Source organism: Budorcas taxicolor, chromosome 7, assembly GCF_023091745.1.
Source record: "Budorcas taxicolor isolate Tak-1 chromosome 7, Takin1.1, whole genome shotgun sequence".
Classification (NCBI taxonomy): Eukaryota; Metazoa; Chordata; class Mammalia; order Artiodactyla; family Bovidae; genus Budorcas; species Budorcas taxicolor.
Genome location: NC_068916.1, coordinates 50941565 through 50967342, shown reverse-complemented (window position 1 = coordinate 50967342; position 25778 = coordinate 50941565). Strand labels below are relative to the sequence as shown.

Below are 25778 nucleotides of genomic sequence, written 5' to 3'. Positions count from 1 at the left end.
CTGCACCGAGTCAGGAGGGTTATGATTTTGCAAGCCATATAGAGGAAACACCATTTGCAAAAGCCACACGGGAGGAGAGGCCTAGGGAGGTTGAGGCCTCTCTGAAAACAGAATCTGCTAGCAAGGCTAGAACATGAAGGACCTCTCAAGGCCTTTGGAAATATTGGTCTTTATTCTAATAATAGGAAGGGAAAAGAGATGTTTAAATCCTTAACTTGTATAGGTTCTACTCTGGCACACTCAAGGGTTAGGTGAGGAACAGCTCTTCCCAAAACCTCTTTATCCTCAGGTAAATCAAAACTTCTGGCCTATCACACAGAAACCCAGGCCAGCAGCAAAGCCTCAAACTAAATGGAAGCCAAGAGACCATGACCAAAAGTAAGAAGGAGCAGTTTTCTCTCCAAAGTAAGGATGTGGAAGCTGAAAGCCCAGTGGGCTGCAGTCCTGGACCCCCTCCATCAGGGAGAGGGGAGGTCTCCAGTGCTGAGAGAAATACTGGTGCCACAGCCCTTGTCAAGAGCCACAGATCCCCGGAGGACCCCACAAGCAGCCCACCTCCTCCTGGTTAAGGAGGTGAGTGTGTTCAGGCTGGCTCAGACCACAGGCAACTGTCCCTTTTGCCCCATTTCTGTGCCTTTGTCTGGACAGGCCCTGGGGATTGATGCTTTCCATAGCTCTTTCTGGAAACCCTACTCACTACCAGCTACTGTGCCAGCTCTGGGAACCTTACTGTCTCCATCTCATACCCCTTCCTTGTTCATCTTCTTCTTCCTCCTCCCTTTCTAGAGACTTCCTCCTTGTGGTCACTGGGTCTATCTCAGGTCACACATGGTATTAGAATGACTGCTTGCCACTTACTAGCTCTGACCTTGGGCAAACTCTTCTTTAATAAGACCCACCTCATGGAGCTGTCCCCCTAATTAAAAGCTGAAGGATATATAGTGTTCAGCACCAGGTCTGACCCACAGCAAAAACTCAGAGCCACTCCCAGGATTCTACACAGAGAAGATGAGAAGGGAGAGGAACCCAAGGTAATGTCACAAGCGGGTGCTGCAGAGACACCTGTGCAGGCAGAGGACACGGGGAGGGGACAGCCTGCCAGCCAACGCACCCTGGCATCAAGTAGTGAACATGGTGCACAAAAGGCCCCGCCTCCCAGCAACCTACGTTCCAGCAGGAGGACGAAGGCAGCCAAGGAACTCAGGAACTCGCGAGCACCGTGCTGGGAAGGGGAAAGAGGCAGGCAGGGTACGGAGAGTGCAGGCTAGGGTGTCATATTTAATGGGGTGGGGAGAGGGAAGGTGGGTGGAAGGCCTCTCTGACTAGGTGACAGCTGAGCAAGAATCAAGAGAACACAGGCCGGGTCGATTTCGGAGCAAAGAGAAAGGCAGAGGGGAAGGGAACAGCAAATGGCACAAATACCAAGGAGCGCTGGAGCAGTGCACAGCGGCAGCCTGCCCACGGAGGGCCTGGCTGGTCACTGAAGGACTGGGTTTTACTCTGAGTGACAAGCGAAGCATCTAGAGGGCCTGGGGGAGAAAGCAGACAGCAGGGGCAAGAGCAGGAGGGAGACCAGCTATAAGGCAGATGACGTGACTCTGGAGTTGAGGGTCCCATAGCTGCCTCAGGCCGGTGGGGATTCTTGGGGGGAGATCAGGAATGACTCTCAGCAACTGGGATCCCCACCTTTCCCCTGGGGGCTTCCTGTCTTCAGCAGCCCCATCCACCCACAAATAAAAACTCAGAAAAGTGGTGTGGGCCAAGGGAGGATGCTGAGTCCTCGCTGCCTGTACACTGGACGGTATATGACTTTGTTTGTGCTTTGCCTCAGTCCTGCGATCACAGTAGGACAGATAAGGAAGCAGAAGCTCAGGGAACTGGAGAGACTCCACCTAGATTCCTGAGCCAGTGTGGCTTTTGGTGGCTCCACGCAGAGTCCTTGCCAGGACATTCTGTCATCTGACACCTGGTGAAGAAAGAAGGTACTAAGCTGGACTTTATCTGCGCTGGAAAGGCTTCCCGGGGCAATGAAAAATGCCTCATCAGAGTTTCTGATTTTAAAAAAAAGCATAAATGGCTCAAACAAGCCAGCTGTAATTTCTTAGCAGAGACTCTGGATCATTCAATTCTTTCTTTGTTTACCCCTGCACTGAGTGAAAGAGCAGCGTCAGACATGAAGGTGGTGCACAGGCAAACCAGGCCGCGGTGCCAGCCTGCACCGACTGTGGACAGCGGACAGGCCGCTGCGGACTGGGGACAGGCCGGCTGGTTGGCCAGTGACCTGGGTAGGGCTCTCCTGCCGCAAGCACTCACCTTTTGCATCTTCAAATTACAAAGAGCAAAAACAGGCACACTTTACAGGCTCAGAAACCCCGCACAAAGGCCAATCAGCCTTCTGAACTCCATGGGGACATCCTAGGGACTCTGCTGAAGCAGAATTCATTTCATTTTATATCCATACATTGCCAAACGTCAGTCCTAACCCAGAACAACATGAATAAAAGCCCAGTATCTGGTCCTACGACAGTTAAATAGCAAGGGAAGAGTCTCAAAGGGAAAGGGGATCAGAAATGGAACATGAATTCACAAACATCTTTCGAACTGATGTTATTTCCATCCATTCAGCAGACATTTACTGAGCATATACCACGAGTCAGCACTGTTCTAGGTTCTGTGGAAACAGAGGCTGAGAGAAAAAGATCACCTTCATGAAGCTTACAAGGGGAAGCAGGCACACTCAAAGATCAGAGAGGTTAAGCAATCTACCCAGGTCCTAGCATTAATAAGGGGATTTGAATCCAGCTTTTATCACACTTGCCACCTGCCTACCAGGAAAGTGGTTATCCCTGTTATAACTACCAGCTTTCTGTGTTTCTTTCTGTGGCTGGGGGCTGAGGGGGAGGGAGGAAACAGGGGGAGACAGGGGAAGAAATAGGCTGAGAAGAAGCTACTTTCCTTGGATGGGTGTCTGAGGGCTGCTGTGGAATTAGTGCTGGATTGCAGCAGCATGCAGTAAAGAGGAAATGCATTTAGCTTGGATTCAGGACTTATGACCCCACTCCAGTACTCTTGCCTGGAAAATCCCATGGATGGAAGAGCCTGGCTGCAGTCCATGAGATCGTGAAGAGTCAGACACAACTGAGCAACTTCACTTTCACTTTTATGCACTGGAGACGGAAATGGCAACCCGCTCCAGTGTTCTTGCTTGGAGAATCCCAGGGATGGGGGAGCCTGGTGGGCTGCCATCTATGGGGTCACACAGAGTCGGACACGACTGAAGTAACTTAGCAGCAGCAGCAGCAGCAGGACTTATGTCCTCATAAAAATACAAGCATCTCGGCAAGTCACTAAACCTCTCTGTATTTCAGTATCTCTAAGAAAGAGGACCTAGAGCCAGACATCCTGGAATGTGAAGTCAAGCGGGCCTTAGAAAGCAACACTACGAACAAAGCTAGTGGAGGTGATGGAATTCCAGTTGAGCTATTTCAGATCCTAAAAGATGATGCTGTGAAAGTGCTGCACTCAATATGTCAGCAAATTTGGAAAACTCAGCAGTGGCCACAGGACTGGAAAAGGTCAGTTTTCATTCCAATCCCAAAGAAAGGCAATGCCAAAGAATGCTCAAGCTACTGCACAATTGCACTCATCTCACACGCTACTAAAGTAATGCTCAAAATTCTCCAAGCCACGCTTTAGCAAAACGTGAACCGAGAACTTCCAGATGTTCAAGCTGGTTTTGGAAAAGGCAGAGGAACCAGAGATCAAATTGCCAACATCCACTGGATCATCGAAAAAACAAGAGAGTTCCAGAGAAACATCTATTTCTGCTTTCTTGACTATGCCAAAGCCTTTGACTATGTGGATCACCACAAACTGGAAAATTCTGAAAGAGATGGGAATACCAGACCACCTGACCTGCCTCTTGAGAAACCTATATGCAGGTCAGGAAGCAACAGTTAGAACTGGACATGGAACAACAGACTGGTTCCAAATAGGAAAAGGACTACGTCAAGGCTGTATATTGTCACCCTGCTTATTTAACTTATATGCAGAGTACATCATAAGAAATGCTGGGCTGGATGAAGCACAAGCTGGAATCAAGATTGCTGGGAGAAATATCAGTAACCTCAGATATGCAGATGACACCACCCTTATGGCAGAAAGCAAAGAAGAACTCAAGAGCCTCTTGATGAATGTGAAAGAGGAGAATGAGAAAGTTGGCTTAAAGCTCAACATTCAGAAAACTAAGATCATGGCATCCAGTCCCATCACTTCATGGCAAACAGACAGGGAAACAGTGGAAACAGTGGCTGACTTTATTTTGGGGGGCTCCAAAATCACTGCAGATGGTGACTGCAGCCATGAAATGACGCTTACTCCTTGGAAGGAAAGTTATGACCACCCTAGACAGCATATTAAAAAGCAGAGACATTACTTTGCCAACAAAAGTCCGTCTAGTCAAAGCTATGGTTTTTTCAGTAGTCATGTATGGATATGAGAGTTGGACTATAAAGAAAGCTGAGCGCCGAAGAATTGATGCTTTTGAACTGTTAGAGAAGACTCTTGAGAGTCCCTTGGACTGCAAGGAGATGCAACCAGTTCATCCTAAAGGAGATAAGTCCTGGGTGTTCACTGGAAGGACTGATGTTGAAGCTGAAACTCCAATACTTTGGCCACCTGATTCGAAGAGCTGACTCATTTGAAAAGACCCTGATGCTGGGAAAGATTGAAGGTGGGAGGAGAAGGGAACAACAGAGGATGAGATGGTTGGATGGCATCACTGACTCAATGGACATGAATTTGAGTAAACTCTGGGAGTTGGTGATGGACAGGGGGGCCTGGTGTGCTGCAGTTCATGAGGTCACAAAGAGTCAGAAACGACTGAGAGACTGAACTGAACTGAACTGAAGAAAGAGGGCACTGGCTGAATAAGGAATGGTAAATGGCCACATCCTACCTAACAAACAATTTAAGCCTTGTTCATGGCTGCTGCCTAGGACCCTTTGCTAAGGAGGCTTCTGAAGCCACATTTGGGCTGAGCAGATAGAGCTGGAATTGGTGAGTGACGTCTCCCATGAGCTTGGGAGGGTGATCAGCTGGGCAACTGGACACTTCGATGATTTGAGGTATCCGAGTGGTAGCCATTTCAATTTTGGTGACAGAATTTAAAAACCTCTGACTTCAGGACTTTTTAACCAACTCACAGAATTTTCCTTAAAAAGACAGATGGCCTATTTTCTGACATAAGACTGGAGATGCTGCTGTGTTTAACTGCCACCTTAAATAGTTTTGTTACTATGGCATATTCCCAAGAACCTAGAAACTTTCGTTACTTAGAATGCTTCACTGAGCATGAACTCACCCGCACCAGGGCCTGGGGGTTTCCGACGATCTTCCTACTCATGTTGATGTGGCTTTGCCACCAGAGAGTGTGACGAAGTGACGTGCTGAGACTTGTGAGTCCGGGCAGTGAAAAAGCCAGGCTGATCATTACTCTGAAGTTATACAAAGTTTGGGGAAATCTGGGTGAAAGGTACACAGAACTGCTTGTACTATTTCTGCAAAGCTTTTATAAAGTCCAGAATTTTTTCAAAATTAGAAGTTAAATGAAAAGTTTTTTGTTTCTTTTTTTTTTTTTTTAAGGAAGGCCTGGGAGTTGCTACTTTTGCAACTCCAAAGGAGTTGCCAAAGGAGCCCAGACCTCCTGAGGCTGTCACACTGTGGGGCCCCAGTCAGCCTCACTGAGAGGCCATGTGGAGGGAGCTGGAGGGGGAAAGGACACCAGACACATTTGGGTTTTTTTGTTTGTTTCATTTTTGCATTTGAAAGAACAATTTCTTGTTATAATGAAGAAGTAAGATTTAACTGAAACTGAAACAACTGACAGAATACTACAAAACTTAAACTTTCATGGGAAATAAAAGGGTCAGATCAAGCCAGCAGGAGTGGAAAAGCCCAAGCCTGGACTGCATACAGGTGAAAAGAGTAACTTCTCAGCCTGTGCATCACCTGACCCCTCCCAGCAGTGAGACACCCATGGTCATGCTCCCACCCCCCTCTCCCTTCCAAAGAATCTGCCAAACCAAACAGCTTCTTCCTCTGTGATATAGGTGTAAGCCAAACCAAGAGTATCCCTTTAGACAGCTATAAATATGAAAGCCAAGAAGGAAAGTTTGTAAATCCCATTCAAGGGCAGAAAGCACACAGACTCAGCCCAGCCCCCTCTAGGTCATCCTCTATGCTCCAGCCCCAGTGAGCAGAGACACATCTTTCTGGCCAAGTTCTGCCAAATTACAGAATCTTTAATGGCAAGATTTAGGGTAACTTACTACGTAGTAATGTGCAGGGAGATCCAGCCAGTCCCTCCTAAAGGAGACCAGTCCTGAATATTCACTGGAAGGACTGATGCTGAAGCTGAAACTCCAATACTCTGGCCACCTGGTGTGAAGAACTGACTCACTGGAAAAGACCCTGATGCTGGGAAAGACTGAAGGCAGGAGGAGAAGGGGACGACAGAGATGAGATGGCTGGATGGCATCAGACTCGATGGACATGAGCAGGCTCCAGGAGTTGGTGATGGACAGGGAAGCCTGGTATGCTGCAGTGCGTGGGGTCGCAAAGAGTCGGACGAGACTGAGCGACTAAACTGACTGACTACGTAGTAGTAGACACCCAAAACATATGTCAAACTTCCACCTGAGGGAAAAGGCCTTAAATTCTGGTTTGGTAAGACCTGGCTTTCCAAATGGGTCTTGAACCCAATCCTTGGGCTGATACAGCTCCTTGCCTAAGTGCTTTTGTTTCCTGAGTTGCTTTTTATAGAGCATCCCTCCTCTTATTTCAATAAGAAATCTCCTTGCACATCTAAGAATATTATAAGATTCCTCTCCTCCCTTTCTTTTTGTAGCAAGGTTTTTGCTCCCTGTGTTGCCTCTGTTCCCTCAGTGACCCTTTTTCCTGTCTTATCATTTGGGGCCTTTACTCAGGTCTCTGAAGATCCTCTGTTGTTCGTTAATATTTAAGGCTGAGATTCTGTTACTTGCAGTCTTATGAGTCTTGACTAATACAAATGGTGGAAGTCTAAACTAAAACAGTAAGAGCAAGGTTGACTGCAGTCAGTCATTTAAGAGGTTCTTTACAGAACATGAAACCTAACTGAATTTGCTGAGAGGAAGAGCTTTGAAAGAAGTCTGTATGGAGTGCAGCTGAAGCACCTAGGAGTGCTAAGTTCTAAGGAAGGTGTGGGATTCAGGAGGGAAAGTTTCAAGGAGGTGCTGATATTCTGTTTGATCTCTCTGTAGGGTTGGGCAGAATGAGAATGAGGAGCAGGGACTGAAGGGAGCAACATGGCTGGTTAGAGGCCATCCTCAGTGGTGACATCCTTAACTCCAAGCCAAGGTAGTTACTGGATGAGACATCTGATAGTCTAGTAAGGGGGTGGGTATATTTTTCGCTTGGGAGGGATGTGAACTGTTAAAAGCGAAGGCTGGTGCGTGGTGGACCAATTGCCAAGACGGCCACCAACAGCTCCTCTCACCCTGGATTCACATGCAGTTTCTCCTAGTGTGTGCCTGCTCAGTTAAATTCAAATCTGCAATCCTATGGACTGTAGCCCGCCAGGTTCCTCTGTCCATGGGATTCTCCAGGCAAGAATACTGGAGTGGGTTGCCATTTCTTCCTCCAGGGGATCTTCCCGACCCAGGGATTGAACCCCTATCTCCTGCGTCTCCCGCACTGCAGACAGATTCCTTACCTCACTGAGCCACCTAGGAAGCCCCTGTTCCTCCTAGTGAGCTGAAGTCTGTTTTACACCAATGTTTGTAACAGCCATTTATGTATTATTCATAATATTTCAAAAGCAAATATATATCAACTAATGAAAGGATGAATAAAATATGGTATATCCATACAATATTATTTGGCAAAGGAATGGAGCACTGATATTTGCTACAATGTGGATGAACCTTGAAAACATTACACTTAGTAGAAGAAGCCAGTCATAAAAGACTGCATATTACATGATTCAAAGTTCAGCACAGACAAATCTACAGAGACAGAAAATAAATTAATGGAGGAGGAGATTTAAGGATATGGGGAATAACTGCCAAAGGGTCTCTTTTCAGGGTGATGAAAATGTTCTGGAATTAGTGGTGATGGTCACACAACTCTGTGACTATACCAAAACCCACTGGACTGTACACTTGAAGTAAAAAGCAGAAGTGGGGGAGAAGGCATCGATTTCCCCTCCTGTTGAACCTGGCCAGCCTTTGCGCAACAGGATACAGGGCGAGGCGGAGCCGGTTCTGAGCCTCACTATTAAAAGCCTGGCAGCTGCTACTTTCACACTCTTGAAGGACAGGGAGATGTGCAGAGAGAGGCCTCATGGAGGTAAACGAGGTCTAAGTCATGTGAGTGAGGTCGTCTTGGACATTTCAGCTCCAGCCAGGCTGACAGCTGAATTAAGTCATGCAAGTGACCCCAGGAGAGATCCCCTAAAGCCAACTCACTGGACCATGAGAAATAATAAATCACTGTTGTTTTAAGCCACTTAGTTTCAGAGTGATATGTTATACAATAGTAACTGAAACACAACCTCTCTGAGCTTCATATTCCACTATAACATGGGACGAATGCCAGAGGGTCATTGTGACAATCATGTGAAGCTAATGCCAATGCAAGAAATATTAACTATTATTATTATTATTAAAAATCATCCCCAGAGACCCTTGACATATTGAGGGTGTGCTCCCCAGGGAAGCCTGATTCTCACAAACACCTGCTCCTTCCAATCACATGGTTTCCAAAAAGCTGGTTTGCTGAGGAAAACAAATGCTTAAAAAATATATAGTATCTGAGAAAATGAAATTTGAACTATAAACAGAGTACCAAAGAAGGGTCTGCTTAGATCAGCCATCTACCCACCTTCTTGTACATTCAACACATCTTTATTAAATCCTTACTAATTACCAAATATCAATTAAGAATAGCTAAGACCCCCTCCAGCTCAGCTGGTAAAGAATCTGCCTGCAATGCAGGAGACCTGGGTTCAATTCCTGGGTTGGGAAGATACCCTGGAGAAGGCAAAGGCTACCCACCCCAATATTCTGGCCTGGAGAATCCCATGGTCTGTATAGTCCATGGGATCGCAAAGAGTTAGACACGACTGAGTGACTTTCACTTTCACTAAGACCCTGGAATAATCTCCACCTAGGTGGCTATTAACAGAATGGACTACACACTAGAACTCCAGCTGAGAGATGGCATATGCAGCAGTAGATACATCTAAAATCATCCTGCTAGAGGAAAAAAACCCTTTAAACTTCTGCAGAGCGCTCAAATTCTCGTGCTTAGAATATAGGCCCCAAGAATGATTCTGACTGAAGATTCCAGGAGCAACAGAGAGAAATAAATGAAATGGGTTCCCTAAAGGTGCATCCCTTAGTGAGGGGGGTCAGAGGGTCCCATTCACAGAATCTGGATCCCCCAGAACCCAGACTGAGAGAAGGACTTCACCATCTGGCATCGCCTGCCAAGTCTGGCGCAGAATGGGTGTAGGCAATTAACCCAGGCTGATGTCAGTGAGAAATCCTGTAGAGAAGGATGTTCAACAGCTTTTAAATGCATTTATGAAATCATGACAAATTGATAACACTGAACTAAAAGAACCTTTTAATCCTAAGAACAATTAAGATCCTATTTTTTCCTCAAAAATGCTGACATAATATTAACACTTAAATGACACCAAAGGTAAGAAAGAGGGCCAAACCCATGAATACTTTCTGCATGAGCCCAGGAAGCACTTATTCTAGACGAGCTCTGGAACATTCCAGTCCACTGAATGCTACTTATAATCAGTACAAACAATACAGGCCCGGAAATGTTCGGAAGGCCTGTATTGCCTGTATTGTATAGGCCAGAAGGGCTCTGGGTGAAAGATACAACCTAGGGAGGCACTGGACTGAGTCTATTCTTCAATACAAATGCTGGGCTGACTTTTTTTTTATTGACATATATACTAAAGTGCACAGATAAAAAGTTTGAGGCTTGTAAAATGTTTATACCCAGATTAAGATAAAAGCATACTCCCAATACCCAGAGGGTTCCCTGTGCCCTTCCCAGTCAATAATAAACCCCACCCTAGCCCCCCACTCCACTATTTTGATCTCCAGAACCACAGGTTAGTTTGGCTTAGTCTTGAATTGCACATAAACAGACCACATACATTATGTGGTCTTTTCAGACTGTCTTCTTTCATTCATCACAGGGTTACCTTATTTTGAAACAGAAACCTAGAAACTGAGCTTTATTTTCAGGAAATCCCCCTCTGATGTCACAGACCTGGATGCCAACTATTCTGATTATACTGGTTGTACTTCCTGAACTCCTCCAAGCACATGTTGTAACACTTTAAAACAGAAACAGAACCTTGGACTGTAAAAGTTTTTCTTCAAAATAAACTAAATCTTTTAAAGGTATTCAAATCTATTCAACCTTAATATAGCCTCTGACTTAACACCGTAAAAGTTTAATGTTTCCCATACTGAGCCCACAACTCCTCTTAAACCTATTTTTCTTCTTTGGTATCCACCCATTCTAAAGAACCCTCAAATTCTGAAATAAAAAGAACCTTCAATTCTGTTACTACTTTCAATTAGTAAGGGGTTAAACTATAAAATTTAACCTTAGGGGTTAAACTATAAATTAACCTCAGAAAATCTCTGAGGCAGCTTAAGGTTCTAAAATTCAGACGAATGCGTCAGTTCAGAAAAGAGAGGAGAGGGACAACAGCAATAAGATACAGGTACAGAGTCCACAGTTAACCTGTCAGGATTCAGATCTGGGCTCTGCCATTTCTAGCTGGGTGGCCTTGGGCAAGTCATTACTCCACTCTGTGCCTCAATCACTTCACTGTAAAATGGGAATAACCTCGTAAGACTGTTGCAAGGATTAAATGTGAATGTATATAAAGCTCTTAGGAAAGCACCTGGCACATAATAAGCACTCAGTAAGAATGAGCTATATTCAAAAGCTGAAAGCTCTAAGAGAGCAACAATTCTGCAAACCAAAAGGTTATAGAACAGTCACAGCAGTCACCCAGACATGTAGCACAGTGCTTCTCAAGATGTTTCCTTCCTAACCCTTCACAGACTGCTACTTTTTGTAAAATGCGAGATTACAGGCTTGAATGTCACAGCAATGTCAAACTATTTTCAAAGTTTTTAGATGTTTACTCTAAAAATGTTTACACTTTCAGTATTTACCTCATGGCAGGCTGATAGCTGCTCACGGACTGGCCCTTGTCTCCAGAGTAAACTTTGAGAAGCACTGTTCTAGCATACAAGAAGGACCACAAGCCTGCTGACAACTCAGCTAGCAGGTTACACAGAATTATGAAAACATATTAGCAAAGAAAACCAACCTCAACAGCAGGGGCAAGAGGATGACTTGAGGGTCAACAAGTTGAGAGATAAAATAATCCCAACAGGCTAAACTTGGAAAACAAAACTGGCTGCCAGAGCAAGACTCCAACTGCTAATTTGCCCCCATTCACTGCTTGAGGAGGTCCCCTCAAAAAACATGCCAGCCAGGAAGTGAAGTGAAGGAAGGAAGGGGTCAAGAGATATGAAGGAGGAAGCAGAGCTGAGTCAACTCTCCTGAGTCAGAAGCCAATCTATGCAGTCACCAAGCTTTGGGAATGTCAACCACAGCACACACAGAGGCCAGAGTTTCTCCTCTGCCAAAGAAAACATGCAAAGCAAACATCTCCTTTGGTGGTGTGGGACTGCACACGTGCACCCGGGTACACACACAGTCGTCCCTCAGTGTCCATGAGGACTTGTTCTAGGACCCACATAATACCAAAACCTGTGGTGCCTCGAGTGCCTTATATATAAATACTTTATATGAAAGGAATTTGCATATAACCTACACATATCCTTCTGTATGCTTTAGATCACTTATAGATTATTTATAACACCCAAGACAATGTAAATGTTGTTTAAATAGTTGTAAATACAACATGAATGTTATGGAAGTAGTTTCTAGAGTGCAGCAAAAAGTTCTGCTTTTTGGAAATTTCCAGAATTTCTTTCCCCAAATATTTTCAATCTGGTGGTTGGTTGAATTCATGGGTACGGAACCCACAGATACGGAGGGCCGACTGTATACCCACCCCATTCACATCACAGTACCTGTGGTTTTAGGAGGCTCCTGAGGTCCGCCCTGCCAGCCGTACTGTGGGTATCCTTGGTAGGGGTACCCGCCCTGAGGAGGTGGGTAGGGTCCCCCTGGAGGTCCTGGAGGGTAGAACCCAGGCCCCATTGGTTGTGATGGATAAGGGGGATACGGGGCTGTCGGACCGGGGCCCGGATACGGCGGAGGGTTCCCTTGGTTCATCAGGGACCTGCAGAGTACACCTAGGAGACAAACAGTGAAAGTTATTTGTTTTTAACCTGAGGAAATCATCAGAAAAAAACTGTAATCATGAGACAATTTACAAATTGCCTTAGAGATATCCTAAACTTCTTGCACACTTTCAGCTCTGCCCATTTTGTTTCCTTCTCCCCACTGGTGAATATCTTATGTATCTGATTGCTTTTTGTCTGCCTGCCTCACTAGATGACAGGCTGTGACAGCAGGAATCAGGCCAAGCAGCCATGCCAGCAGTGAGTGACCAGGGACGGGGTAAGGGCTGCTCCGCCCCGGCACTGGGTGGCCTGGTCGCTCGCCCCAGACCCCTAGCTCTGCGCAGCTGAGCGGTGTGCTCGGTTGTCACCGCGCAAAGGGTAGAGCTATTTACAGAGGATGCCAAGCATCTTCTCTGACCATCCAGGCTCCCAGGACTCTGGAGGGCTCACCAGGAACCCCCACTGTTTTATAGTTCCTGTTCTGGGTGCTTTGCTTCTGTGAGGGAGGCCATTTCCTCCCAGCCCCCAGAGCCTTTTATCCATTTTCTTGATTAGGCCTGAAGTCTGGAGGGGGTCAGCATCTCCTTTCTATCATCTCTGTAGCCCCTGAAGTGCCTGATCAAGCCTTTCTGATTAAAAGCATTTCTGGAGAATGCAAAGTCCATACACGCTGGATGAATCTGATACTGTCATCTTGCTGCCTGGTACTGTTACCCCTCTCCTGTGCTGATACGTAATATTTTACCTATCTAAGTTAATAAAGGAAAGAGTCTCATGCTCAAAATTTAATAACTTCACCATTAATTCTTCATAACATGCAATCAATAAATTCATAAATGACTCTATAAAAAGAAGAGAACAACTTCTTATAAAGTAATAAATTACTTTTCTTACTTATAAATAAAGTAAGCCTCCCTAAAAAATATGGATTAAAATAGTGCACTTTGCTGGCTGCCCACACAACAACCATATCCTCCTTCATAATAAGTCAGATTTCCAGTTACGCATCCATTCTTTCCTCCTGCAGTTCATGTGCTTCATAGGAAGCTCCTTACCAGCTCCAGGGTAAACCTAGTCTAACCTAAGCCAATCCAAGTCACCCTTTCCTCTTTTCCATCAAGATTGATTCAAGGAATTTAGGACTAAGCCAATCACAAATGGCAATCCTTGGTCACTCGGATTATTTCTAAAGTGGTTTGATCAGTTAAAATCTTAGGGCTCTTCAAACACACTCCCAAACGTCCTTTTACCTTAACATAGGCAAACACATAGTCCAGCAAGGACATGGGCTACAAATTGCTGACAGCCAACCTTCAGCCCTGAGGGGGTCACCAGCCTTAAGATGAAGTAGGTACTTTAGAAAGGTACAGCAGAAAGAAGGAAAGAAATGGAATTCCAGATGACTTTATCAGTTCACTTCAGTTTCGTCCGACTCTGCGACTCCATGAATCGCAACACGCCAGGCCTCCCTGTCCATCACCAACTTTCGGAGTTCACTCAAACTCAAGTCCATCGAGTCGGTGATGCTATCCTCTGTCGTCCCCTTTTCCTTCTGCCCCCAGTCCCTCCCAGCATCAGAGTCTTTTCCAATGAGTCAACTCTTTGCATGAGGTGACCAAAGTACTGGATTTTCAGCTTTAGCATCATTCCTTCCAAAGAACACCCGGGGCTGATCTCCTTTAGAATGGACTGGTTGGATCTCCTTGCAGTCCAAGGGACTCTCAAGAGTCTTCTCCAACACCACAGTTCAAAAACATCAATTCCTCGGCGCTCAGCTTTCTTCACAGTCCAACTTCACATCCATACATGACTACTGGAAAAACCACAGCCTTGACTAGATGGACTTTGTTGGCAAAGTAATGTCTTTGCTTTTGAATATGCTATCTAGGTTGGTCATAATCCTGAAAGATGATGCTGTGAAAGTGCTACACTCAATATGTCAGCAAATTTGGAAAACTCAGCAGTGGCCACAGGACTGGAAAAGGTCAGTTTTCATTCCAATCCCAAAGAAAGGCAATGCCAAAGAATGCTCAAACTACCGCACAATTGCACTCATCTCACACGCTACTAAAGTAATGCTCAAAATTCTCCAAGCCAGGCTTCAGCAATATGTGAACTGTGAACTTCCAGATGTTCAAGCTAGTTTTAGCAAAGGCAGAGGAACCAGAGATCAAATTGCCAAAATCCGCTGGATCATCGAAAAAACAAGAGAGTTCCAGAAAAACATCTATTTCTGCTTTCTTGACTATGCCAAAGCCTTTGACTGTGTGGATCACAATAAACTGTGGAAAATTCTGAAAGAGATGGGAATACCAGACCACCTGACCTGCCTCTTGAGAAACCTATATGCAGGTCAGGAAGCAACAGTTAGAACTCGACATGGAACAACAGACTGGTTCCAAATAGGAAAAGGACTACGTCAAGGCTGTATATTGTCACCCTGCTTATTTAACTTATATGCACAATACATCATGAGAAATGCTGGGCTGGAAGAAGCACAAGCTGGAATCAAGATTACCGGGAGAAATATCAATAACCTTAGATATGCAGATGACACCACCCTTATGGCAGAAAGGGAAGAGGAACTCAAGAGCCTCTTGATGAAAGTGAAAGAGGAGAGTGAAAAAGTTGGCTTAAAGCTCAACATTCAGAAAACTAAGATCATGGCATCTGGTCCCATCACTTCATGGGAAATAGATGGGGAAACAGTGGAAACAGTGTCAGACTTTATTTTTTGGGCTCCAAAATCACTGCAGATGGTGATTGCAGCCATGAAATTAAAAGATGACTTTATAATAGCTCATAAATCAGACTGAATCCCAACTTAACCTAAACTACTACCTCTGTAGAATTTCCAGTGCTAGGAGCCAATAGTAAGGTAAGCTAAGGAATCCCTGAGTGATGTTCAAGCAAGCAGACATTTATGTAGTGTGGACTATGCCTGGCACTGGTCTAAGTAGTGGGGTATAGAAATGAACATGGTTCAAATCCTTCCCTGGACAATGATATAAAAAGAGAAACATAAGGATAGTGTTTTTTAGAAAAGGTGGTAAATAGATTACTGGGCTGGAGTAGGGGCTTAAATCCAGTGGGAGGAGGTGCAAGTGAGACTGCCATTTGAAAGAGGCGATAATAAACTGAAACTTTATAATATGGAGTCAGAATGGCTGGAAGCTCTCTCTTTTGATCACATCTGTCTTCTGTCTCCAGTCTTCTTTTTCCAGGGGCCTAACAGGGATTCAGAAAAGAATGGGAGTTCTTTCCCCTGTTTGCTATCTGGCCTATGCCAACATGGCATCATACTCTGATCTGGGAATGACTTTCCCTTTAACCTAAGGCAAAGGCTGGTGGTGATTAACACTGCAATCATCATGTGAATCTGAGCATACTTAACTGCTGATTACTTTTGCATTTCCTCTCTCCTACCTGGAAGGCTGTGGTAAACCTAGTGAGCCCTGGTTAATACAGAAATCAGTCTTATTAATCCCCTGTGGCTATCCCATTAGTTACAGAACACAGCCATCATAACTATTCTTTCCTAAAATTCAGTGGGTGTGTATAGGGGTTGGGGTCAGTGGGTATCCTCTGAATTGACCTAATTTCATCAAAACTAGTTTAATAACTTCATTAATCCAACAAGACCCTGTAATGATGATCGTTCTCCCTCTAGCAAAGTCTAGACCTATATTTCTCTGAAGACACTGCCCTTCTAAAAACAATGAGCAGTGAAAGGGTAAAGAGAACAAAGTATTTAGAAATATTTCAACCTCACATCTCAATGTTTCATGACTTTTCTTGATTGATTTCTGTGTATGTATTCTTCACTATTCCTGGGACCCTCAAAACTTTCTCAAATAAATGTGTCTTCCCTCTTCTCCCTCAATCATGTTTCCCCCTCATTTTTGGTGCATATCTTTCCCCTGCCTGAGAAACTGCTTGATGTCTGGGGTTGGGGGGAACCTCATGTGCTACTCAGAGGCACTTATAAAGAGGCTAAACCAAATAGTGCTCTGCTGTCACGACCCAGCCCTACTGCACACTCTGTCCCTGTGTTCCCAGAACACAGTCATCTTAGGGCAATAACATCTGGATTTATTTTCAGTGTCCTCTAGGCTGGAAAAAAATCCCAACAAGTGAACAGCAAAAATCACAGAAACTCCATCTATATTGAGATCAAGGATGCCAGAGCTGGCATCTGAAAAGCAGGAGTTCACCCAGTGGGAATCAATTGTTTCCAAGTTTGCCCAGAAGGAAACCGAAGTAAAGAAAGATTCCCTCACATTAACACAGTCTAGTACAAACCATTTAACGTAACAAAAATATAAATGAGCTTTAAATTTAAGGTATGATACAAAACTTTAAAACATGAATTTTTCCCTTATAAATTTGGTTGGATGAAATGTAAGCACTGCTCTAGGAGAGCATGTTATACTGAAGATCAAATGTAAACAGTGGAAACTGCAGCAGTAAGGACAGTTCACAGCTCCAAAAGAGACAGCTCAAATCAAGCAGGAGCCAGGATCAACTGAAAAAGAATTCAGAGTATTGACAGTAAATATGATCCAAGGTCTCAGAGAAAGAATGGAGGCACAGATCAAGAAGATATAAGAACTGTTAACAAAGAGGTAGAAAACCTAAAGAATAAACAGAGATGAATAATAACTGAAATGAAAAATACACTAGAAAAAAATCAATAGCAGAATAAATGAGGCAGAAGGATTGGTAAGTGAGCTGGAAGATAGAACAGTGTAAATTATTGCCATGGAACCAAATAAAGAAAAAATAATGGGGGAAAAAAAAAAGAGGATGGTCTCAGAGACCTCTGGGACAACATTAAACACACAATTTGCATTATAGGGGTCCTAGAAGGAAAAAAGAAAGGACCTGAAAAAAATATTTGAAGAGATAATAGCTGAAAACTACCCTATCATGGGAAAGGAAACAGTCACAGCCAAGTCCAGGAAGCACAGAGAGTCCCAGGCAGAATAAACCCAAGGAAGAACGTGCTGAGAGGCATAGTAATCAAACTGACAGAAAATATTAATACATTATTGACTGGGAGATTTCTGCAGAAACTAATGTCTGTGGCTGGCAATTTCTTACGTAAGTGAATACTGAAATGTTTCCAGTCAATAATGCTTAGACAACAAGATATATTAATATGTCTCTAGTCATTAAGTTGTTCAAAGCAACAAAGGAAAAGCAACAAATAACATACAAGGGGGAAGTTCTCTGTTGGTCCAGTGGTTAGGATATGGTACTTTCACTGCCATATCCCAGAGTTCAATCCCTGGTAGAACTAAAATCCCATAAGCTGCACAGTGGAGAAACAAAACCAAAAAAAAGAAACCATATGTAAGAATTCCCCTAAGGTTATCAGCTGATTTTTCAGCAGAAATTCCACAGGCCAGAAGGGAGTGGCACACTATATTTAAAGTGATGAAAGGGAAGAACCCACAACCAAGAACTCCACCCAGCTGGACTCTCATTAAAATTTGATGGAGAAATCAAAAGCTTTACAGACAAGCAAGAGCTAAGAGAATTAAGCATGAGTAGACCAACTTTCCAACAAATGCTAAAGGAGCTTCTCTAGGTGGAAAAGAAAGGGCCAAACTAGAAACAGGAAAATTATGAATGGAAAAGCTCACCAGCAAAGCACACTTATAGTAAAGGTAGGAAATCATCCACATACAAATATGATATCAAAACCCACAATCATAAGAAGAGGAAAGCACAATGCAGGATATTGAAAATGCATTTGAAATTAAAAGACCAGCAACTTAAAACGGTTTTGTTTATATATAGACCACTGTATCAAAACTTCATGGAAACCACAAACCAAAAATCCACAATAGATGAAAAAAAAAAAAAAACCCCACACACAAAGAAAAGCAATCCAAAATAACACTAAAGTTAGTTATCAAATCACAAGAGACAAGAACAAAAGAGGAAAAAAGACTTACAAATTCAAAACAATTAACAAAATGGCAATAAGAACATCAGTTCAGTCCAGTCGCTCAGTTGTGTCCGACTCTTTGCGACCCCATGAATCGCAGCACGCCAGGCCTCCCTGTCCACCATCAACTCCCGGAGTTCACTCAGACTCATGTCCATTGTGATGCCATCCAGCCATCTCATCCTTTGTCGTCCCCCTTTCCTCCTGCCCCCAATCCCTCCCAGAATCAGAGTCTTTTCCAATGAGTCAACTCTTCGCATGAGGTGGCCAAAGTACTGGAGTTTCAGCTTTAGCATCATTCCTTCCAAAGAATACCCAGGACTGATCTCCTTTAGAATGGACTGGTTGGATCTCCTTGCAGTCCAAGGGACTCTCAAGAGTCTTCTCCAACACCACAGTTCAAAAGCATCAATTCTTTGGCGCTCAGCTTTCTTCACAGTCCAACTCTTGCATCCATACATGACCACTGGAAAAACCATAGCCTTGACTAGATGGACCTTTGTTGGCAAAGTAATGTCTCTGCTTTTCAATATGCTATCTAGGTTGGTCATAACTTTCCTTCCAAGGAGTAAGTGTCTTTTAATTTCATGGCTGCAATCACCATCTGCAGTGATTTTGGAGCCCAAAAAAATAAAGTCTGAGACTGTTTCCACTGTTTCCCCATCTATTTCCCATGAAGTGATGGGACCAGATGCCATGATCTTAGTTTTCTGAATGTTGAGCTTTAAGCCAACTTTTCACTCTCCTCTTTCACTTTCATCAATAAGAACATACATACTGATAATTACCTTAAATATAAATGGATTAAATGTTCCAATAGAAGACAGAGACTGCCTGTCTTAAAAAAGATAAGACCTATTTTTCTCTCCCTACAAGAGACCCAATTCAGATCTAGGGATGCATACAGACTAAAGTGAGGGAATGGAAATCTCCATGCAAATGGAAATCAAAAGAAACCTGGAATGTCAATACTCATAGCAGACAAAATAGACTTTACAATAAAGACTGTTACACGAGACAAAGAAGGACACTACATAATGATCAAGGGATCAATTCAAGAACAAGATATAACAATTGTAAATATATATGTACCCAACATAGGAGCATCTCAATATTTAAGATAAATACTAACAACCATAAAAAGAGGAAATGACAGTAACACAATAATAGTGAGGGACTTTAAGACCTCACTTTTATCAAAGGACAGATCATAAAGACAGAAAATTTAAAAGGAAACACAGGTCTGAAATGACACATTAGACTACAAGGACTTAACTGATATTTCTAGAACATTTCATCCCCAAATAGATGAATATACATTCTTTTCAAGTGCACATGGAACATACTCCAAGAAATCACATGCTGGGCCACAAAGCAAGTCTCAGTAAATTTAAGAAAATTAAAATAATATCAAACATCTTATCCAACCACAATGCTATGAGATTAGAAATCAATTACAGAGAAAAAAAGTGTAAAAAACACAGACATGTGGAGGCTAAACACTGTTACTAAACAACCAATGGATCACCAATGAAATCAAGGAGGAAATTAAACAACAACCTGTAGACAAACAACAGTGAAAACACAACAACCTAAAACCTATGGGATGCAACAAAAGTAGTTCTAGAAGTAGAGAGAAGTTTACAGCAATACAATCTTACCTCAGGAAACAAGAAAAATATCAAACAACCTAACCTGACATCTAAGGCAACTAGAGAAAGAACAAACAAAACCCAAAGTTAATAAAAAGAAATAAATCATAAAGAGTAGAGCAGAAATCAATGAAATAGACCAAAAAAAAAAAAACAACCCAGAAACAATCAATGAAATTAAAAGCTGGTTCTCTGAAAAGATAAAATTGATAAACCTTTAGTCAGATTCATCAGGAAAAAGGGGAGAGTGCTCAAATCAATAAAATTAGAAATGAAAAAGATGTTACAACTGACACCACAAAAATACAAACGATCATAAGAGACTGCTACAAACAACTATATGCCAATAAAATGGACAACCTAGAAGAAATGGACAAATTCTTAGAAAGGTACAACCTTGCAGAACTGAACCAAGAAGAAATAGAAATATGAAAAGATCAATCACAAGTACTGAAACTATGATTTAAAACTCCCAACAAACAAAAGTCCAGGACCAGATGGCTTCACAGGCAAATTCTATCAAACATTTAGAGAAAATTGTACACCTGTCCTTATGAAACTATTCCAAAAACATTTCAGAGAAAGGAACACTCCTTAATTCATTCTATGAGGCCACCATCACCCTGCTACTAAAACCTGACAAAGATGCTACAAAAATAGAAAATTAGAGGCCAGTATCACTGATGAACATAAATGCAAAAATACTCAACAAAATACTAGCAAATCAAATTCAACAATATATTAAAAGGCTCATATATCATAATCAAGTGGAATTTATCCCAGGGATGCAAAGACTCTTTAATATACACAAACCAATCAATGTGATACACCATCAACAAACTGAAGAATAAATATCATGATCATCTCAGTAGATGCACAACAACTTTATGACAAAATTCAACATCCGTTTATGATAAAACTCTCCAGAAAGTGGGCACAGAGGGAGCTTACCTCAACATAATAAAGGCCATATATGACAAACCCACAGCTAACATCACACTCAATGGTGAAAAGCTGAAAGCATTTTCTCTAAGATCAGGAACAAGAGAAGGATGTCCACTCTTGCCACTGTTACTCAACATAGTGTTGGAAGTCCTAGCCATGGCAATCAGAGGAGAAAAAGAAATAAAAGGAATTCAAACTGCAGAAGAAGTAAAACTTTCACTGTTTACAGATGGCATTATACTATACATAAAAAATCCTAAAGATGCTACTGGGTAACTACTAGAGTTCATCAATGAACTTGGTAACATTGTAGAATACAAAATTAACACACAGCAATCTGTTGCATTTCTCTACACTAACAATGAAAGAGAAATTAAAGAAACAATCCCATTTTCCATTGCATCAAAAAGAATGAAATACCTAGTAATAAACCTGCCTAAGGAGACAAAAGACCTGTACTCTGAAAACTGTAAGACACTGATGAAAGAAATCGAAGATGACACAAACAGATGGAAAGAAATACCATGTTCTTGGATTGGAAGAATCAATGTTGTCAAAATGACTATAATACTCAAGGCAATCTACAGAGTCAATGCAATCCCTATTAAATTACCAGTGGCATTTTTCACATAACTAGAACAAAACATTTAAAAAATTTTTATGGAGACACAAAAGACCCTGAATAGTCAAAGCAATTTTGAGAAAGAAAAATGGAGTTGAAGGAGTTAGGTTCCCTGATTTCAGACTATACTACAAAGCTAGAGTCATAAAAACAATACGGTACTGGCACAAAAATAGAAATATAGACCAATGGAACAGGATAGAAAGCCCAGAAATAAATCCAAGCTACTATGGTTAATTAATCTATGACAAAGGAGACAAAAATGTACAATGGAGGAAACAGAGTCTCTTCAATAAGTGGTGCTGGGAAAACTGGACAGCTACATGTAAAAGAATGAAATAAAATTTTTTAAACACCATACACAGAAATAAACTCAAAATAGATTAAAGACCTAAATATAAGACCAGATACTATAAAACTTAGAGGAAAACAGTCAGAATGCTCTATGACATAAAACACAGCAAAGTCTTTTTCATCTGACTCTGAAAGTAATGGAAATAAAAACAAAAATTTAAACAAATAGGACTTAATTAAACTCAAAAGCTTTTGCACAGCAAAGCAAACTATAAACAAAGTGAAAAGACAACCCACAGAATGGGAGAAAATATTTGCCAATGATGTGACCAACAGGGATTAATCTCCAAAATATACAAACTCATGTACCTCAACATCAAAGAAACAAACAACCTAATCAAAAGACAGGCAGAAGACCTAAATAGACATTTCTCCAAAGACAACATACAGATGGCCAATAGGCACATGAAAAGATGCTCAACGTTGCTAATTATCAGAGAATGCAAATCAAAACTGCAGTGAGATATCACCTCACATCAGTCAGCATGGTCATCATCCAAAAGTCTGTGAACAACAGGTACTGGAGAGGGTGTGGAGAAAAGGGAAGTCCTCCCTACACTGTTGGTGGGAATGTACACTGGTGCGGCCACTAAGGAGAACAGTACAAAGGTTCCTTAAAAAACTAAACACAGAGCTACTATATGATTCAGCAATTCCACTCCTGGGCACGTATCTGGAGAAAACCATGGTTTGAAAGAATTTGTTGTTTAGTTACTAAGCCATGTCTGATTCTTTTGCAATCCCATGTCTTAATACATGCACCCATATGTTTACTGCAGCACTGTTTACAACAGCCAAGACATGAAAGCAACCTAAATGTCCATCAACAGATGAATAGATAAAGAAGATGTGGTACATACATACAATGGAATATTACTCAGCCATAAAAACAATAATATCATTTGCAGCAACATAGATGGACCTGGAGATTATCATAACTAAGTGAAGTAAGACAGACAGACAAAGACAAATATCATATGATAATGCTTATATGCAGAATCTTAAACAAAGATGATACAAATGAACTTATTTATAAAAGAGAAACAGACTTACAGACTTAGAGAACAAATTTATGGTAACCGAAGGGGAAACATGAGTTTGGGATTGACATATACACACTATATTTAAAATAGATAACCAACAAGGGCCTACTGTATAGCACAGAGAACTCTACTCAATCTAAATGGGAAAAGCATCTGAAAAAGAACAGATACCTGTATATGAATAACAGAATCACTTTGCTATACACCTGAAACTAACACAACATTATAAATCAACTATAACCCAATATAAAATAAAAACTTTTTTAAAAGACTGTGTTGAATAGTATCTGATGATCCCACTCAAGACATGCTCAAAGTCACAGGATTTTCAGTCATCCAACCATAAAATGAGAAGAGTAGAAACTATTCTTTCGGAAAGTGGCCCATGGAGATAACAATCAAAGACCTCAGCAAAGTAGAGATAAAGGAAAGAACAGTTTTTCAAAGTTATTTTTTAAATGACAAGATACCTGGTATCTTGGCACTGACCTTGCAGGCAGTAGTAGGGTGGAGAATGTTCCTCTGGAAAAACTGTGCAGCCCCAAAGGGAAAAACATATTGATAATGATACTCGAGAGTCCAAAGAAATGACTCACCCAGTCATTCTACAATAAAGCCCATGAACAGAGAACTTCTAATCGACTTTTTATTGCCTCATAAATAAATGAATGAACAAGGATTATCAAGACATTTGCGGAAAGCCTGCAACATAAAAGAGCAAAACAAAAAAGAAAAAAGAAAGAAAACCCAAATGTCCAAAAAAACCAAAACAATAAATTATGGTATATCTATGTAATAGTTTCTTTGCACTTATTTTTAATTTGCTTTCAAAGCATGCTATAATATTAAGTGTAAGAAAAATGCAACAGCATGATCCTGACTTTCTTTAAATATTAATAAATGGATCGATGTTACAGAATCAAGAATCCTATAAGAGACCCACATAGTAGTCATCTAATTTAATAGAAAGGTACCACTGCAACTCAGAAAGTAAAAATTAGTCTTTTCAATAAATAGTGCCAACTATTCTTATGGGAGAAAAAAAATGATCTCCATCCTTATAAACCATGAATAATTCATACTACACCATGGACTTCTATATAAAAGCTAAAGCAAACATACCTTTAGAACAAAGTTTATAATATATGCATGACTCAGGCAGTATTTACCTTATGACCCAGCAACTCTTCTCTTAGAAATACACTGAAGTAAAATGAGTGCATAAGCACACCGAAGACATATGCAAGAGTCGTCAGTGACTTCCCTGGTGGCCCAGTGGCTAAGATTCTGCACCTCCAATACAGGGGGAGCGGGTGCTGTCTCTGGTCAGGGAACTAAAGATCCCATATGCTGTATGATCTGGACAAAAAAAAGGCCAAAGCAGCTTGATTTATTATAGCCCCAAACTGGAAACTATCCAAGTGTTCATCAGCAGCAGAACAGAAAAATTACAGTACAGTCTATCAAATAGAAACTGCCCGGCAGTAAGGAAAGAATGATTACTATCTGCAGCAACATGGATGAGTCAGACAATGATCAATGAAAGAACCTAGACTTCATATTGCTAAGATTCCATTTATATGCGGTTCAAGAACATCCAAAACCAATCTACGGATATTGACTGGAAGAGGCACTGGAGGTGACTTCTGGGATAATGGAGATGTTTCCCATCTTAAGCTGAGTCATGATTACATGGAATACTCCTGGAGTTGTACATTAAGATTTTCCTGCTTTAAGTGTACAGTAACAGTAGACAGATAAAATTTGGCTAGATGGAAAAAAAAACCAACACATTTATAGTGGTTTTCCCTGGGTGCTAGAATTACAGGCAATTGTTATTTATTCTGTATTTTTAAAAATTCCACAGTCAGAAAAAAATTGTTTTCTTAGTGCTTTTTGGTGTTTTCATGCTACCCACCTATTTTTTTTTTTAAGATAGCTAGAATGCCTGGAGAAGGAAATGGCAACCCACTCCAGTGTTCTTGCCTGGAGAATCCCAGGGACGGGGGAGCCTGGTGGGCTGCCGTCTATGGGGTTGCACAGAGTCGGCCACGACTGAAGCGACTTAGCAGCAGCAGCAGAATGCCTCTGTAGACCTTCTATTTCCTTCTAGTACTCTAATTTCCCTTCCTATTACTAAAAATTCTCCTTTTCATTGCTTTTTACAGTGATTTTTGTAATTGTGATTTTTTTTTTTTTATTTTGGTTATACCACAAGGCATATAGGATCTTAGTTCCCAACCAAGGATCAAATCTGTGCAGCCTGTAGTATAAACTCAGAGTCTTAACCATTGAACAGCCAGGGAAGTCCCATGATTCTTTTCTTCACAAGACACCACAGTTCCTTAAGCTGTTTAAATGTTTTCTTCTGCTTCAAACTGAGAAGTTATTTGGCTAAGTAACAAACTTGGGGTTAAAAAAGATTTTCTCTAGGTTACATGCAGACTTTCCCCACCTTGGAACTACTCTTATATTCAAAGCCAGAAGTTATGTTTATCCCTCTCTCTTTATATATCCTTTTTTGGACTTTACAAAACTGAAAAGTTTGAAAACATGAAAGCTGATCTTATTCTAAAGACCTCGTCTGTGTCTTTTTTGAACTCCCTAATTAGCTGGCCTTTTAATAGGATCTTTGTGAATAGATTATTTTATATTCTAGGTCGCTCAGGTTTTTTTTTTATTCTCATACCCATAATTTTGGGTATGACTGTGCTAAAAAAAAAGCTTTAGAATTACTAGCTCTGTGCTGCTCTACCATCTCAGGTTTAGAGTTTTCGTTAATTTTGGTGTTGACATGTT

At 41.8% G+C, this 25778-nt stretch overlaps 1 long non-coding RNA gene across 2 annotated transcripts in view; it reads right to left on the bottom strand.

Moving 5' to 3' along the window:
- Positions 1 to 25778, bottom strand: part of LOC128050711 (uncharacterized) — a 69855-nt gene that overhangs the window by 31134 nt on the left and 12943 nt on the right. For both annotated transcript variants that reach the window (XR_008199686.1, XR_008199687.1), the window contains exon 2: positions 12192 to 12416. This is a non-coding gene — a long non-coding RNA (uncharacterized LOC128050711). The remainder of the gene's footprint in view (positions 1 to 12191; positions 12417 to 25778) is intronic.